Raw genomic sequence first — 19,752 nt, 5'->3', positions numbered from 1 at the left:
TAATAATATACAAAGCAAATGTATCCGACTCTTTGGGATGTATATTAGTGAATGAGTGTAACTGTTAAAGTGTTCTTTTACTTGCTTTGTGAGGAAATTGTGTTTGTGAATATTTTCATTCTAAGCTAATGTATAATGTTGTAGCAAGGGCTTTAAAGGACAAGTCCACCCCAACAAAAAGTTGATTTGAATAAAAAGAGAAGAATCAAATAAGCATAACACTGAAAATTTCATGAAAATTGGAAGTAAAATAAGAAAGTTATGACATTCTAAAGTTTCGCTTAATTTCTCACAACAGTTACATGTATATGCATCCTTGTCAGTATGCAAATGAGGTGAAAGATGACGTTATCCACTCACTATTTCTTTTGTATTTTGTTATATACAATATGAAATATTATAATTTTCTCCCCATTATCCTGTGAAACAAAGTTTTGTTGCTCCCTGAACATTGTCCTTTTGTCCTTATTGTCATATCGGTAAAATTGAAATATTGTATAATTCAAACTATAAAAAACAAAAGAAATAGTGAGAGAGCGACATCGTAGACTGTCTCATTTGCATATCACCGAGTTGTGCATATAACTGTTTTTTTGAAAAATAAGCAAAACTTTAAATGCCATTAACTTTCTTATTTTACATCCAATTTTTATGAAATTTTCAGTGTTATGCTTGTTTGATTTTTCTCTATTTGTATTTATTCAAATCAACATTATTCTGGGGTGGACTTGACCTTTAAAGAATTTGTCTTGACCTTATATCTCAAGTTCACCCCAACAAACAGTTATCTTAAACAAATGGAGAAAAATCAATCAAACATAACATAACATTTTATTGATATCAAGTGCATAATAAGAAAGTTGTGGCATTTTTAAAGGTTTTCTTAATTTCTGATATGCAAAAGATTGTACAGGTATATTATTCACTGAACTCTTGTTCAAAATTTTGGATATAATAGTGATATTTCTAGTTTGTAATTATTTGCTGAATTCCCCCATTTTTTACGAATAAAGAGACCTGGAAAAAATTCAAATCTTTGTTGAAGAAACACTTTTCTCTGTTTTTCTCATTCTTTATGTGTCTTATTATTATTTCACTATTACTTTGGGTAGTTAAATACTTTTTTATCATTTTTCTGAGGTACAGAAATATAAGTTTCAGTCAGTCCAAAACTGAAAGAGAAACCATTGGGTTCGTAACCAGTCTGACCACATCAGTGAAGCAATGCCTATGTGCATTTGTCTAGACTGCATACTTTGGAGAAACAGAACAGGAAGAATAGACACCTTCCTCGTTTGCACCTGTGAATCGAAGATCCAGTGATTAGAACAATTGACAGTGTTCTGATCATTGAAAATTTTTTCTGTTATTGATATAATGCCAACAAATGTAGGCCAAGTCTTGACCCCGAACAGACTTGAAGGTAGTGCAGATGAAACATGGATAAAAGTTCATCGAACTTGTCACATCTGAGGCCAATTTCATAAAGAGTTACAACTATGGCAGCTACCATGGTAACAGGGCTTACTTCAGGTGTAAAACAGGGTGGCCAATCACAACCAAGGTTTCCATGGTAGTTACGACATTGGCAAAGTTACAACAGCTCTTAAGTCTTTATGAAACTGGCCCCATATCTTTTCATCCCATGATATAAGAAATATAAGGGGTACATAAATCTATCACATAGGCCCATAGTCTTCCACCTAACACTTATAAACATAAACCTCCACAAATTAAAACAGTAGGTTTAAAACGGTTTATTTCCAATTCGTCTAATGCCAATTTGTCCAATTGCCAACTCTTCTACTATCATTTAGTCTACTATCAGTTCATCCACTATCCACATGGTCTAATTGCCAATTTGTCCACTCACCATTTCGTCTAATAACCAGTTGGTCCAATAACCATTTAGTCCATGTACCATTTGGTCTAATTGGACTATTAGTGTTAATTGTGCAAAGTGAGTGAAAATGAAATGGATATTAGACCAACTGGGTATTAGACGAAATGGTCATAGATGAAATGGTGATTAGACGAATTGATGATTGGACCAAATGGTTGTTTGACGAAATGTTGATGGATGGAATGGCATTAGACTAAATGAAAGTAGACCATGTGGTGAGTGGACGAATTGGCAATTACATATTAACTGTTTAAAACAGCATTGTTGTCTAGACACAGACTTTCATGTGAGAGAACCAACAGGAAAATAACAAGTATCTACTACAAAGATTATAACCTCGGTGTATCAACCTGTAAAACTAAGCTCAGGAAACAGAAGACTCGGCTCTAGCAGGTTTCTGAACCTTCCTGACCTTTCTATTACTCTTTTAGCTTCCTTTATCGGCATTTATACCTGAGATATGGCTGATTCTCTGACGTTTGTACTTCCCTTGAAGTACATGATGTTTGAAGTTTAGATTGTAAAAGAATTTTTGCAATTTTATCAACGTTTTACAAAGTTTATAATCATTCCTTTAATGACAGGGAATACTTAAGGAGGTGAAGAAGAGCAATGATTGCATGAAGGAAACAGGACAAATCAAATCACTTTTAAAATGGAAGGAAGAGCGGAGGGAACGGAAAACAAAAATAATCCCCTTCCAAAAAAAAAACCAAAGAAAGAGAATAAAGTAGATATTTCAAATTCTCTACCTCACACATGTACATGTATATACTTTAAAAGCATATTAAAATATGCATAAATATATTTTGCACAGGCAGAATTAGAACGCTATAAAAGAGCCATAAAGACGTTTTGGCATCTGTGTTATATAGATGTCAAATCTATCTGACATGATTGACACAATACGGGTGGATCATGAAAAGAATTGTTTACACTGAAGGCACTATCAAAAGATCTATAAGAAGTGTCCTCATGAATAGTGTCTGGATGTGTGTCAATTTGTTTTCTGATCGTCAATAACGAATGAAAGGTAATATCTAACTTTGTAAACACTGCAGTCCGGGGTCAGGATTTAGAATATTTGTGCTCTTTTCTACTTCTCAGAGTTTGTCGTGTATTATATTTTTGTGTTGCCTAACTTTGAATCCTAAATTTGAATTGAAGGTAGGTTTATCTTATTTTCGGTTTGATTACTGATATCATTATAAACCTGTTTGTTTTATCATGAATGTTGTAAATAATAAAGTGGAAAAGTTAGATACATTTTAGGGGAATTACCAAAGAAATGCATATAAGAAATGTTCAGTTTAATAATTAAAGGTGACAGACAGCTTGGAATCTGTCAGCTGATTGTATTAAAAGGAAAACTAGACTATTATTCTGGAGGTGAATATGAATAATTGTATAGCCCTATAATTATGGACATTGACCCAATTATATTTTCTTGTGAACGATACGGGTTGTATGTCTGTACGATATGGGAATGATATGATTGTTTGTGATGTTTGTGTGTACTGTATACATTTTATATGTAGGATACTATTGGCTATTTTTCTGCTTCCAGCTATAACAGTTTTCACATGCAGTGCACGCAATATAAATGTGATATTTCACATTTTCAAAATTGCTTGCCCTATAAAATACAGCTCATGAACTCATGGTCCTGTATAGTATATAATGGCAAGATATTCATGTTATGCATGTCATGTCAGAGCTTTGAACAATAGGCTCTTTCTATCCTCCCTGATACAGTGTCCCTGGCACTACCTTGTTGCTATGACAACCAACAGTTGTTGATAAACTTTTCTGAGGGATTTGCACCAACACTGGGGAGCCTATCCTCAACCACCCAAGGGTTCATTACATGCCGCCGCGCACAGAAAATTCAAGCAATAGAAGTCGTGTGTTGTGGACCCAAGAAGTGAGATCCCAGCACGCGCGACCCACTAGTTAGAAATCCACTGCCAAACGCGGTTCGTGGTGCGAGGTTAGTATACTAATACTAACCTCGCAATACGTGTGAGTGATCCTCAACATACACTATATGCTTGAAATACATGTACAAGAGAGAAATTGGGCTTACAGGATTTAATAGTGTTTCAAATATTTTGACAGTAATACAATATTCATACATACTCTTTGTGAATAGAGGAGGGTATTTCTGTACAAAAAAAGTGGGTTTTCATTTTTGTTTTCATTTTGTAAGATCAGAGATTACCATCTGTTTTTTGTATTTCTCTAGAGCCTCCAATGTTAACATTGAATGTAAATTGTAATTGAACACTTTAAAGATATTAAACCATTTCTTAAAGCAGACTCACTCGTACATTTACAAGTAAGATTTGTATACTACCTGTACAAGTAAACGGATGTGCAGTTCGGATATCGATAGGCCTACGTATCATGGAAACTTGTCTGTATAATAGATCATTTGCACCAGTAATGACATTGTCATCCTGATTTGGCCAGACTAGTGTACAGGTACATGTACATAGAGGACTTGTGATATACATGTTTTTTGTTTTTTTTGCCTACAGGTTTATTTCCTTGTTAATGATGCACACAAATTGCATGGATCATTCTCATTTAAATGGAAAACTGTTTTTTATATCATAGTTCCAGGTATGAATGGTACTTATGGCCTGTTCTATTTCCTTCATAGCCTCAGATTTCAAGCAACTTTGAAGTAATCGGAAGGCTGTCTCCATGGTGATGGAATAAGGGGAAAATAATTATGACATTATAAAATACTTTTTTTTCCTTTGGACCACATGTCTACATGTACAGTGTTTAGTTGTGGACTAGCAGTATGTCTATACCTTCAATCAATTTTCTGCATGAACATAAGAATTGTTAATTTCTCTGAATTTTCCTGCAAGTGCAGAGCTGATCAAATATGACTGTAGGTGATGGTTCACATTGGTCTGTGGAGGTGGTTTCAGACCCAGTCAAAAACTGAAAATATCTGGTATTTTCTGATCAGGAATGAATAAGGATAATAATGGTACATGTACATGTGGCTTATAAAGCGCCAAGAACACTTTGTAGAATGCTCAAGGCGCATAAAGAAATTAAGAAGTACACTGTAAAAACAAAGCTTTTAAGAAAATTTTTGAAGGACTCAACAGAGATACAATTTTTGATGTCTTCAGGAAGTCTGTTCCATGCTATAGGACACGCATGAGCAAAGAATCTTTTCCCCCATTATTCCCTTAATGGGTACCGTATTTCGATGTTTGAGTGGGTCTAAAAAGCTCCTCTCTTTTTAGTGCCATGATAATGGCGTGTGGGGGCGTCGTGGTGTAGTGGTTAAGACTCTCGTCTTTCAATCTGAAGGGCATGGGTTCGATTCCAAGCCATGGCGTGTTTTCCTTCAGCAAGAAATTTATCCACATTGTGCTGCACTCAACCCAGGTGAGGCAAATGGGTACCGACAGGAAGTAATTCCTCAAAAAAGCTTTGCGCACCAGAATCGGTAGACTAGCTTAGCCGGGGTAATATAGGAGCGCCTTGAGCACCTAGCAAGGTGGATACGTGCGCTATACAAATCCTATATTATTTATTTATTATAATATCATATTCATCAGAGCAATGAACACATGCAGTCCTTTCTGGCCATTTAGTGCTTGGACAAGTCAATAGCTGACCTGGCTATATTCTGGTCTGGTTGGTTCTTGATTGGAAATATCAGGTATTTATTGTGATCTGGTTGGTATGAAATTCCCTTTTCTTGAAAGATACTGTTCTTTGGCGAACCATTGCTGATGTCCTCATAATCGATGGCTCATCACTCCAGTGTACCATCTTTGTTTGTTCTTCTGTCTTTCTTTGTGGACACAGTCCTCCTGACTTCATCGTGCTTGGACCGTGGATGTATTAACAATTCCCTGCTTGGATGACGAGATGGAAATTGGTGGCCTGACAATGGCTGGATGTATTGGCCTGAATTGGCTGATGTGGACATGGTTCTACGCATCAGTTAGGTTTTAGGCTGATACACAGCAAAAAACTGTGGTGTTAACCAGTGAACAAAGAGGACCACACCAGTCATTTTAAACTGGTGTTAAATTACATTTACACTCTTTGGTATTATGTTCAACATCTAGTTTGTAATTTCAGCACCAGGAGTCAGGGTGTGGTCCTCTATTAGCACCAATTGGTGTCAGTTTTAACACCACAGTTTTTACAGTGTACTGATAGTAACATCTTGCAAGTGTCATTGTCATGTCAGGAGCAACATTAGAAAAAAGGCTTGTAGATATTCTTTAAGAAGTATCAGTATGTCTAAAGGCTTGAAAATATACAAGGTGAATTATTAAAGTGAGACACTGTAATTGATCAGCCAATTTTACTTCAATTTTCCCTTGGCTACCGGAATGAGTTGGTACTTTGACAGTGACTTGAATGATGTGATGATATCAGAATGAACGGCTGCTGTTCAGGTCCGGGGAGACACATGAATATTCATAGATTGTTCAGAGTATAGATCTGTAAGAAGCGATCCATCACTGTCATCTAGTAATGGAACTGGTACAATAACACATCATAATGGTATACCAGGGAATTTCCCGATGGCACATCCTAGCATGGTATAATCTTGAACTAAAGGCTGCATTGAATTGACAATTTCTTTTTTACCTAGAAGCAGGATTTTCAAAGCGATTTTTGGCTGTTGTAAGAATAAAAGTGAATTCAATTCAATTCAATTCACTAATTGTCATGTATTTGATATTATGAAAAAATGTCCTCGGACACTGTAAAGGATAGTATAATTTATTTGGAACACAAATCACAAATAAATATATTAGAAACAGAGGTGAAGATATGTCTTTCAAAATGAAATTATGAAATTCTTAATAAGGTGCAGTTTATCTCTACCTTTTTCTTGACCCTCCTTTTGCTCTACCCCTCTTTTACTTTCCTTTGTCTATTTGTCTATTTCCCATAATACCCCTTTCCCATCCCCTTCCCCTCCCTTCCTAGACTATCTCCTCTCCCTTCCCCACTCTCCCTTCCTCCCATCCCCCTCTCTTTTCCCCTTTCCCCACCGTCCCATTCTCTCCATTGCTTGTCTTTCCCTCTCCCCCATCACTCTTTCCATCCCTTTCCATTCCCCACTCTTCCCCATTCTTTCTCCCTACTTGTCCTTTCCTTTTTCCCCTCGCCTTCTTTACTCCTCTCCACCCCTCTCTCCCCTCCCTTTTCCCTTCCTCCTCCTACCCCACTCTCTCAATCCCCTACCCACTCCCCCCTCCCCTTTCTCTCTCACCCTTTCTCCTTTCTCACAACCCCCTTTTCTTTGGTCATCTTCAAGCATCCCTACAGTCAGGCATCTAGAAATATAAAGCAAGAGACTATCCAAATATCCCATTGATGATTCAACCATTATAACACAACAGTAATTAGTTTTCCATCACATTATCTTGTCATATGTGTTCAAGCCTATAAGCTCTTTGAAAAGTTCAAGTTTAACCATCTCAAACTTTCTTGAGAATGTCTTTACCAATTAGCACAGAGCTCTTCTATTGACAAATGGTCTGAGTCTTAAAACGTTACTCCAAGACATGCATGGAACTAAATAAGGCTTTAGGAAGATAGCTTTTTGATAATATTGTTCTGTAATGTTATTGCTTGAAAAGTTGAAAGCTAGGAATGATACCAATTAGTCTGAGGTAATTTAGAGTGATATTTCTTCAATATAACTCTGAAAAATGGTACATGAAGTTACACACAAGACACATATTTGAAGAAAACAACTAAGAAGAATTAAAGAAAAAATTGAATTGAAAAGGCTGTTCATGAAGATAAGCGATGGACTCTGGCCAATGGTCTGAGAATGTTCATTGCAAAGAGACATCCCACGGAACTCTGTAATGGATGGAAATAATTGCACAAATGACTTCTTCTTTGGAGTTGAAAATCAGTGCCCAGTCCTGGCAGAGTTCATTACTCAGCAACTACCCCTCAGGGTGCGCATCACCTACCGAAGTGGACTTCGTTCTCCTGTGATTAATTGAGGTTGACTATTGACAGCTAATTGCTTATCTGATTCTATGTTTCAAGCTGAAAATCATGTGAAATGTTCTACCCTTGGGGATAACACGATCCCTCTTTGTGTCAAGTTTGTCTGGGACTTTGTGAATTATTGCTACAATGTATGAGTCATTGTATGAATGTTTGGCTATGTGTCTACTTCAGCTTTTAATTGGATATATTCTGATTGGTGAAGTGGTGCTTTTCCTTTGAAAGACATGATTTGTGTCATTAGACATAGATGTAGAGTGATTAGATGGGGGAGAAATTATGAAGACAGTATACGGGATTAATGGGGAGATGCATTGATTGTCCTGTCAAAAGAGATATTATTGTTTCCATTTATACTTTTGTTTAACCATCTTCAGCACAATCATCTGCAGCAATAGTGCCAGTACAATCACCATCGTGATCATCCTCTTGCTTATCATCAACAACACGATAATCATGAAAACCTCCACCTCTATAGGCACTGATATTACTACCATCACCATGTGACATCCATGGTCATTACCATCACCATCACCATCATCACCATCATCATCATCATCATCATCATCATCATCATCACCACCACCACCACCACCATCATCATCATCACCACCACCATCATCATCATCCTCATCATCCTCATCATCCTCATCATCATCATCATCACCATCACCATCATCATCATTCATCACCATCATCATCCTCATCATCATCACCAGAGTCATCCATCATTCATCATCATTATCATCATCATCATCATCATCACCATCACCATCGTCAAAAACATCATCACCGTTACCATCATCAAAAACATCATCACAATCATTACCATCATCACAGTCATCACCATCATCATCATCACCACCATCACCATCACCGTCATCACAATCATCATCATCATCATAACCATCATTAAGATCCTCCTCCTTTTCATCATTGACATCAGTATCATTAGCCTTGTATCTCTCTCTGAAAGCTCATTTAATTACTTGACTTGAAATGTCTTACTTTTTCCTCAGACATATTTCAACAATATTTGGATCATTATGTATTTTCGCATTTTAAACATAAAATAGAAAGCACAGTAGAATGACAACATTGGGTACAAAATATGGAAGAATGAACAAAGTTTCCCTTAGCAATAACTCTTGAAGTTGCTTTGAAGAATATCTAGTTGTTTTACTTCCAAATGCAGCAAGGACATGTGAAACCATATTCCCTGGAACAACACACCTAATATTACCCCTCTTCAATACTCTGATATTAACTTTCTCATTTTCTCAGCATCATCGCTTTGGTTCCCTCCTCCCAGCCCAATATTAGTTTTTCCTCATTCTTCCATCCACCTTGCGAGGAGTCTGTGATTACACGTATAAAGTGATTAAATGACGAAGGACCTCGAAAAGCACTTATTGTGCCAAATTGCTCCAATATTGGGGTTGCGCACGACATGATTAGATTTCGGCTCCTTGGAAATGTTTGATATTGATTTTTCGCGCAATATAACACCTTAGTCAGCTAGTTCACTCTATTTAATGAGAGTATTTCTTAGTGCTTGTAAGATGAAATACGTGTACATATAATAGCAGGGGGTGTAATGGAGCAATTTTTTCCCACTAACTTTCAATGTATTTTGGACTTTGGAAGGATGTATGATTTATTCTGGTAATTTTCAAAGTAAGAAAGTTGGGTAGAGGCAGAGGGTTACGTTTCTCATGATATTCCTTCAAAAGACTTTTTATATTCCTTCATGAGTGGTTGGTGATTGGTAGCTCTTTAAGGACGTTCCACAGTTAAAGTGAAATCCATGTCATTTTCACCAAACTTTGCACATAGATACTTTAGAACCTTAATATTCGAAATATGCAAAAATTAACATAGGTCCATGTGCTTGATTTTTTGCTATAGAGCTTCAAAGTTCACCCAAATAGATGTTCTTAAGAATTGCGCATTTGGCATTTTTAGACCTCGCAAGAATACTAAAATGAGTTTAAACCTCTATTACTCAGTCAAAATACATGAAAAAGTCTTCAAATTTCGCAAGAGAGTTAATAATTGTATCGTTAGAATAGAGAATCTAATTATTGTGCTATTTGTTTGCAACTTTAAGTCTAACAGCACAGTCAGTTCTTAAAAATGGCGTAAAAGATAACAAAAACCCAATAAAAAAAATGTGAAATTTCAATAACAGACTACAAAAATACAATAAATGCTGCACTTTATTCAAAATCCATGTCATTTTCACCTAAATTTGCAAAGTTGTAGAGGAATCTATACTTAAGAGGTACAAACATTAAAAAATAGGGGTTCATGTGCTTGTTTTCAAACTATTAGCATTTTTATGTGAGCAAACGTGCTTTTTAAAACACCAAAAATGCGCCAAATGCTTTGTATCTATGTGAAGAAAAATCAAAACCACTCTACCATTTATTCAAACTCGGGGTCATATTCGTGATTCTTGACAGTACTGCAGAGTAAAGTATTTTGAAATTGTAGAGATATTTTTTTAAATGGTCCATGGAATAATTCAATTTTTTTAGCTTCATAAAATAACGCATCGGATGTGCAGTTAGGATGCAGATGATGAGAAAAATCAGCTCATACCCACAGCTAATTAATCACCTGTTCATCCATTGTGACGTCAGCGCGCGGAGTGTTAAATATGCGCAGATCATAATGCGCACAAACATAACTGTGGAACGTCCTTAAAGAACCTTTTTTTTAATTATGAGTTTTATTGGTTTTGCAATCACAAACATAATCACAATATTTACATATCATTGGTATAATTAATGGGAAAGAAAACAAATTAATAAACAAGGTAATAACAGCTGTAATAATAACAAGCATGAAAAAAAGTAAGTGACAACTTCACAAGAAGAACATACATTTCAAAGAAAAGAAAGAAGATCAGCCAGCCACCGCAGATTATCTAGAAGAGACGTTCAAACCAGTGTACACTGGTCGTCATTAGGACAAGGCTTGAACAAGAAGTTTGAATCAAAGCAGTACAGTCAGATTCCACACATTCAAGCCCCGAGCTGCTTGCCGTAAAGTAACGTATAAGACTTCTGTATTTATAATCGAAGTTAATGAAAATTGAAACCTTTAAACTTTAAGGAATGGTACTCTGACTTAAGCAAAGTTTGGTGTCATTTACACTTAACCAAAACCTCAGACCATGGCCCCGATAGGGTACATGGTCTGACTGATACTCCTACACTGTTCCCAAGTGGGAGATATTTAATACATTTTCCCTATAAATTTTAAAGTATTATGATATGCAGACACCTCAAAAAAGAGCAGCTGCAACATTTCATATTTCTCAGTGGAATAACATTTTTATTTCTTGGTGTGGTATTTGCACTGATGGAACTTCCGTCCAACCATTCAGCTACAAACACAACCCTCTTTTTACGAGTATTGCTGAAGCTCAAGAAATATTACTATAGTATCCTCTACAGTGATGCAAAGAGGTGAAAATTAGAGGGGCTAAGTTTGGGATGCAATGCACCATTTTTGAAAAGAAAATGCAAGTGAGAGAAGTGAGCGAGCATGTGCATTGTAAATAATTAAAATTGGTCAAAGTATGACTAGATAATAATTAAAAAAGATTAATGTAAGTATTTGAAATAAAATTCAAGCTGATTATCATTACCTTGGCGAGGAGGTGTGTGTGTGTGTGTGTGTGTGTGTGTGTGTGTGTGTGGGGGGGGGGGTTATGGGGTGACGATGTTCATGTAGCCACTCCAGCTCTCCTACCACACTAAGCCAGTGCCCCTCTATTTAAGGTTTGTTTCGAGTCATTCAAAGAATGAGGAAATTTTTTGAATTTGTAAGAAATGTGATATTTCATATTAATTCTTGAATACTTTTTTTTTTTAATTACCTTGAAACTTTTGTCTCATGCAGTGTTTTTGTGAATTTTAATATTAACATTCATAATTATTATTGTTATCATAATGTTTCTGAGAGGCTGCAAGTCAAAGTCTATTTAAGTTTTTCTAACTTAATCATCATGCAATAGATTTGGATGCAATCTATTGCTACATGTTGATAGATCTATAGGTAAAGTCATATGGGAATGACATCATGAAACCACACATACATTCTTTTATTCTATTCTGGGACATTCTTTCTTCTGACAGAACAGGAGTGAATGTATATACGCTAACCAAATTTGTACATTGCTCTTTTCTTCTTTGGTTGTAAGGGGAAAGTTAACCTTGACTTAAAAGAAATATACATATACCCCCCCATAAAAGAGAATCATTTAGTAAAATGTATACAATGCATGTATTTTTTATTAGAAAATGATTTAGTTCTTTTTTATCAGTTATCAAGAAAATAAAACCAATGAGATATATTCTTGATGGAACTATTAAAACTAAATATGCATATGTTGTTACACCAGTGAGATCTCAACCCCTCTCACCATTAAGGGCCTAGATTTAAATCTAGACCTACAGGTACGACAAAGGGAGGATGTTTCTTTTCAATTCCAATCTACAGAGGCGTATATAAATGGAACCTAGTTTCTGGTTGGTAAAATATTTGATATTAAAAGCAAAAGTATAAATATTATTACAAAAAAATAGATTATAAGAAATATGTGTTGAAAATAATGTGAATATAAAAATGAGACTATTTCAGAAAAATTCCAATTAACAACTTCAGTAAGACCCCACCCCCTCCTATCTGTGCCTGTGTAACTGAACCTTGCCAGTTACCACTGGAAGAGGATCTGGTATCATTGACCCAATTTCCACCAATCCACGAAGTGAGTCATGTTTCATTGTTTGAATAGTGATGAGCAAATGAGCCTTTCAAAATGAAGTTTACTGGACCTGCCTGATACACTTTTGGAGTATATTGCATTTGAAGCAAATTATTGGGGGGGGGGGGGTGTGGGAAATATGCTGGGGAAGGGGACGAGAGGGAATGGGAGGTGACTTGGGAAGAGAAAGAGTTGGGAAGGGGGAGGGGGCAAATTGGGGTTGGAGAGGTTATGGGAGGTGACTCCGGGCAAGAAGAGTGAGAGGAATGAGGAAGAGGGAGGGAAAATCAGACAAATCCCTTCTGCTACTCATTATCAATGTTATTTCAAGTTATTGATTTCTTCTACAATTATGATTTAGTGAGTTACATGCATTTTTTTTCCATACAATAAATGTTGCGTGGATATAGAGACCCCACCCAACACAATAATTGGGAAGTAACTGCCTTGGCTTGATCTTTAATACTACATGTATGTAATTTATAATATTTTATTTTATACTATTTCTAAGGTTGAATTTCCTGAAAGTCAAATTATTTGTCTTCTGGATACAAATACCTACAGATAACAAAGCATCTTTACAAGATTGTGTACTATTGTTGTGCATTGAACCCTTCCTGATCCCAATACATCATAGAGGCCGTTCTCATTACACTTTCTAAAACTAGTTTACTGGGAACCGATTCAGGAAACCAGTTTGTAAGATCGCTTTGCTAGCATTCCCATTTGATCACATGAAAGTGGTTTTCAAAATCACTTCACGTAAAGCGATCTTGTTGCTATGGAAATGCTCTCAGTGGGGTGACACGTTTCGCGCAAAATTCTAAACCGCAGCGTAGGCATTCTACACCTGTCGAGTGTAGTAGCGCGCTCAAAATGTGCGAAGATCGCTTCCCGAAGAACGGTTGTGTCCTCACTTACGCTAAAACCAGTTTAGCAAGGCAAAGCAATCTTGAAAACTACATCGCGAGGTGGTTTTCTGAACCGGTTTGGAGGATCGCTTCCAAGATTGCTTCGACCGTTCTCACTACAAGTTAAAACTACATGTAGTTTCCAGTAAACTAGTTTTAGGAAGATAGTGAGAATGGTATCATAGTAAATTGTATTCATGCATTGCACTCATCAATGAACAGTATATTCAGACTTCATAGAGATCCATTGCAATCATAGTTGTGAATATAATTTAAGATCTAACGAGACAGCTCAGAAATTGAGTCCCATCTAGGGATTAGGGTGATATGAATAGAAGATTTCTGATATATGTCTGTCCTCATATAAAGCTTTTCTGACTTCTTTTGTTGTTGCCAATTTGTAAGAGCTTGGGAGAGCGTGGGAAAGAAATTTGTCGATTTCAGTTCAATTTCATTCAGATAGTTACATTTAAATATAATCTTGTGCAAAGAATCCTTTTATACATTTCTGTGGATATCTTTTCGTTGATACTCCTTTTGATTTCCAAGCTCCTTTGATAAAAGAATAAATCACTTCAGAAAATTGAAGACTGATATAATTTTACCAAATTACAAACAAATCTTTTTTATGAATGCAGTTTCTGAGATACTTTTCAATTTCATCTGACCATACATGTTAATTCAATCTTTCAACATTAATAATCTGTAGATTTACCAAAACTTAAATAAAAGATTTGAAGATGACAATAAAAGGTATTCATAAAAATGTCAAATATTGCAAAATTATTCTCGCCTTGAGGATGATTTGGAAGATTGTCATTTGATCAATGAAATTCATTCAACTTTTGAAATTTGAAAATTTATCAATTATTTTTCAATATTGCAATAATTCTTGAAATCCTCCTGGAAGATTTATGTGATTTCTAGATTCATTTATTATCAGGGAACAAATAATGTTTAAAAGCATATTTTCTTCCCATAATGATGTCTAAACCCCACTTGGGAATAATATACATGTATACTTTTCTGGTTGTTTGACATTCTGTTACTATGGAAAATAGAATAGTGTAGTTTCATGGCCCATGAGAATGGAAGAATTTTAATGTGTGTGATATTTACGACCCAAAGTCATTTGTTTAATTGCATAGTACCCGGCATATAAGTAGAATTTATGTTCATGTTTCCATAATGGCACAATATGAAGGATTTACAGTATGTCATCGTTAACGACAGACATTTCACAAATCCATCATTTTAACAAGTTGGAAATTGACATGTCAGAATTTCTTCAACTTTATAAACTGTACTGGGGTTAGATCCTCCTTTCTTGAAGTTTGTTAGTTGAAAAAAAATGTCGCATTTCTATTATAAATGTTTGCTCTTTGCCAAACTATTGTTTCTGTCTCATATAACATCTGTTAAAAAAAAAAATTGTGCAAACAAATTACAAACCAGGGCCTATATTTAGAATAGTAGTCTGGAGTCGACATGTAGTCCTGGTAAAAAATTTTGACAAAATTATGTGTTGACCTAGGTATAATTAAAAAAACTAAATAAAAAATATTAGCTCCTTAAAAAATGTTTTAAAATTGCATGGGTTTATATTGATTATTGATCCCTCTTCTCCAATGTATTTTTTATCTAATGTATAACATATATTTTTCTGCATTTTCACTGTTCCTTTGTTGCTATTTGTTCAATAAAGTGATGTAAAAATATTATGATGGGTATATATTTATTGAATCGCGCAAATCACATGGAAACACGTTTTCGTGATCGCCAAAAATTTGATTGAATGAAACATTGACACGTTTTTATGATTGCGAAAAAATTGATTGAACAAAATTGTGGTTTAAAGTGTCCATCTGTCTTGGGTAAAAAAGGTGTTGATTGAATGCAGCCTTAGAATACAATAGATGCAGGCAACCAAAACGTGTAATAAAATAGCTGATTGATATCCTGAATCCTGATCCTTTAAAAATTGTTTTATGCACTTTAGCTCATGGTTAAAAACACATTGTTTATATGCCATGGATTAAAAACGGAAACCAGTGTTTGTAATATGCCCCTCTTTTCTTCCTACTAAAATAAATGTTTTTCCTTTCAAAACCTGAAGTTAGATTGACCTGAATAATAAGTTTGTTTTGATATAATGAAAAATGTATGAGATATGCAAGGTTAAAAAAAAGAAAGAGAATATGCATGTATGTATTTGTATCAATGTAAAAATACTGATTATACAATAAACGATGAGGCAGCGGGGGGGGGGGGGGGGGGGGGGGAGATGAGGGTATGATGAGTGCCAGTTGGGTGGAATAATAGTAGGTTGGAATTCCTTTTAGTCATTATTAATTTCAGAGGATAACTCCCAGTCCTGGTCGCTATAATGTAGACGTAAGCATAAGTAGTTCAAATTTTAAATTCCCCATTAACAGTAAACAGTACTTGCAGAAAATGACTAACAGTTCTATCGGCTCAGAAAGTATTAAAAATAAGAGAATCAAATCGAAATATGTACTTTGAATCATAGAGAAAATATAATGACCCCTTCTGTTATTTGATTGGTATATTCATGTACACGGTCCATATATTTTGAAAACATACTTGTAGCTTCTTATCTTTCTTTCTATTTTAGCAAATAGAATAAGAGATACGTCAGTATCTACATTTAATTATTTACAATACTCAATTTAACGTTCTTGGAAATAGAGGGGGAAAAAAAATCAAATCAACACACACCTGGAACTATTGAGAAAGTTTATTGACCTGCTCATCATTATGCCCATGTTCTCTCTCAAGCTCAAGTTCATTGATCGATGTGTAAAAGATATAAAACCTTTTTCTCAGCCACGTTCATATATACGATGCTTGATTCATTTTCTTTCCATCTCCAAATCGAGCAATCACCTGCCTGGTCGTTGCCCCGCAGATTTCCAGGAAACAAGTGAGCGCTATTACGAAGCGTCAGAGCATTTGATGATTTTTCCATGCTTGGGCGCCTACACTACAAGTACAATGGGTTATATTTGTATATTAGTGAACCTGAAAGCCAACCTGTGATAGAAAAGTTATTGTACGAGTACAGCATTTATTTTATTATTTCGATTTAGAAGCTATTATCATCAATTGTTGCAAAATTGTGTTGTTGAAGTGCATGCAGTTCCAATGGAATTGAATGGTTTATTGTGGTGTACATGTGTCTGTCATTACTGCATAAAAGCATCTCTTCTACCTCCATGATAAAACAAATACCCTTTTTACACACGCTAAAATTTCCTTAACCCGGTACTATAGGTGGGGCTAAATTGCCATTTAGCCCCACCTATAGTACGGGGTTAAGCTTAGCCCACTTTCTTTTTACACAGCATTTTTGCAAAGTGGGCTAACCCCACCTTTAGTACGGGATTATTTGGCCCTGCAAAAAAGCAGGGTTATCCCAGCAATTGCGGTGCTAAGAGCGATAGTACGGGGTTAAGATCTCTAGTGTAAAACGAAAGTGGGCTAAGCTTAACCCCGTACTATAGGTGGGGCTAAATGGCAATTTAGCCCCACCTATAGTACGGGGTTAAGGAAATTTTAGCGTGTGTAAAAAGGTACGAGTGAATGAGCTACATGTACCACTAGTCCGGGGTTAGCGAGTTTCGTGTGTGAAAAGCAAGCATTCCTTATCCGGGGTTAGCAATAACAATTTGGCATGTGTAAAAAGGAAAAAAAATAGTACGGGGTTAAGGATAGTACGGGGTTAGCGATAGTCCGGGGCTAAGAAAATCCTGTGTAAAAAGGGTAAAATTGTATTGTATGTAAATCAGACATGGCACAAGGAAAATATATTCCCCTTTATCGGGAATTAATGATTAGTATACTTAGCGATGATGTAAGATTTATGGATGTTTTTCCTCCTTGGACAGTATGAAAAGATATCAGGCCTTGAATTTGAGTAATTTAAGGCCCGGCCCCACCGGCATTTAGGAATATTTGCAAATGAATTGCGCACAAAATTGGTTTATTTAAACATCCACAATATTCTTGAATCAAGCTTATTTGAGTTGGTCAATATCCACACACGTCCTCAATAATCTGCAAAGATACATTTTTCCATTCCCAGGATCTTTGAGCGGCACAAATTTTTCACGGTTGCAGATGAGCAACCGTCATACGTATGCACATAGGCGGCGGAAGCGGGGGGGACGTGTCCCCCCCTAAATTTTTTGTTGATGACCTTTTTTTTTTTTTTTTTTTTTTTTTTGCTTGTCAAAAATTTTTGTCGGTCCCCCCTAAATTTTTTTTGTTGATATATAACCTTTTTTTTTTGCTTGTCAAAAAATTTTGGTGGTCCCCTCTTAAATTGTTTGTCTTCCGCCGCCAATGCGTATGCATACATTATTAATCATCCATAGTTCATATCAAGCACAAATGTTTGGTTGCAGATGAACAATCGTCATACAGTATGCATACATTCTTTTATCCATTATTCACATCAAACACAAATTTTTTGTTGCAGATAAGCAACCGTCATTATGTGCCCTCATACGTATGCATACATTATTGATAATCCGTAATTCATATACATGTACATGAACAATCCTTTCCAGGACGGCGTGTACGCTCTTTGGAAGAGTACTTCTTCAAGCTCAAGCTTTTTTCTTTTGGTAAATTTCATACTACAGCACAAATAGACGAAAAAACGTTAAATCTTCAGAGTAAATGAGAGGGTCATTGAGGCAAATCAAAAGAATGTCACCCAAAGCCCTGGGCCCCGTCTTACAAAGAGTTGCGATTGATTCGATCAATCACAACTATGGACAGCCAGCAACCAGCCAACATCTGTTTTGCACGTTTGTTCAAAATATTTTCTAACTATGATGTATATTCATGGATTTATTGTTGTCTTGAAAGATCACTGAGCTTCTCTTTGTTAACAAAGGACATTGTGCACATTTCCTGTAGAAAGAAATTATGACACTGATGGATTTCCATAAAGTTACAATGATTGGATCAATCGTAACTCTTTGTAAGACGGGGCCCTGGTCTTTGATGGCCTCGGGTCTATTTAAACTCTGAAATATGTTGATGAATGGTATACATAAAATGAGTATTATAAATTGTATCAGAATTATAAAATTTAATGGATTTATTAATATAAAGAAAAATAGTATGCATGATCAAAATACGTTAACTTTTTTCATGAACAGAGGGATAAAGATTAAAGATGCAGGGTTTGTTTGAAATAATTTGTAAAACTAACATGGATTCCTGTAATTGGTAAAAAAAAATCTGCGTTGTTATCACTGAAAACACATCTGCCATCACCTTGAATATGATGTGTAGTAAACCATCATTAAATTTAATAATTATTTAAAAAAATTATCGATGAAGTTCATTTTTGTCTCACCTGCATAGCAGAGTGAGACTATAGGCGCCGCTTTTCCGACGGCGACGGCGGCGGCGGCGGCGGCGGCGACGGCGGCGGCGGCGGCGACGGCGGCGTCAACACCAAATCTTAACCGAAGGTTAAGTTTTTGAAATGACAGCATAACTTAGAAAGTATATGGACCTAGTTCATGAAACTTGGCCATAAGGTTAATCAAGTATTACTGAACATCCTGCCTGAGTTTCATGTCACATGACCAAGGTCAAAGGTCATTTAGGGTCAATGAACTTAGACCATGTTGGGGGAATCAACATCAAAATCTTAACCTAAGGTTAAGTTTTTGAAATGTCATCATAACTTAGAAAATATATGGACCTAGTTCATGAAACTTGGACATAAGGTTAATCAAGTATCACTGAACATCCTGCATGAGTTTCACATCACATGACCAAGGTCAAAGGTCATTTAGGGTCAATGAACTTTGGCCGAATTGGGGGTATCTGTTGAATTACCATCATAACTTTGAAAGTTTATGGATCTGATTCATGAAACTTGGACATAATAGTAATCAAGTATCACTGAACATCCTGTGCGCATTTTAGGTCACATGACCAAGGTCAAAGGTCAATGAACTGTGGCCATAATGGGGGTATATGTTGAATTACCATCATTACTTTGAAAGTTTATGGATCAGACTCGTGAAACTTGGACATAAGAGTAATCAAGTATCACTGAACATCCTGTGCGAGTTTCAGGTCACATG

Source organism: Lytechinus pictus, chromosome 14, assembly GCF_037042905.1.
Source record: "Lytechinus pictus isolate F3 Inbred chromosome 14, Lp3.0, whole genome shotgun sequence".
Classification (NCBI taxonomy): Eukaryota; Metazoa; Echinodermata; class Echinoidea; order Temnopleuroida; family Toxopneustidae; genus Lytechinus; species Lytechinus pictus.
This window is presented reverse-complemented; position numbering follows the sequence as displayed.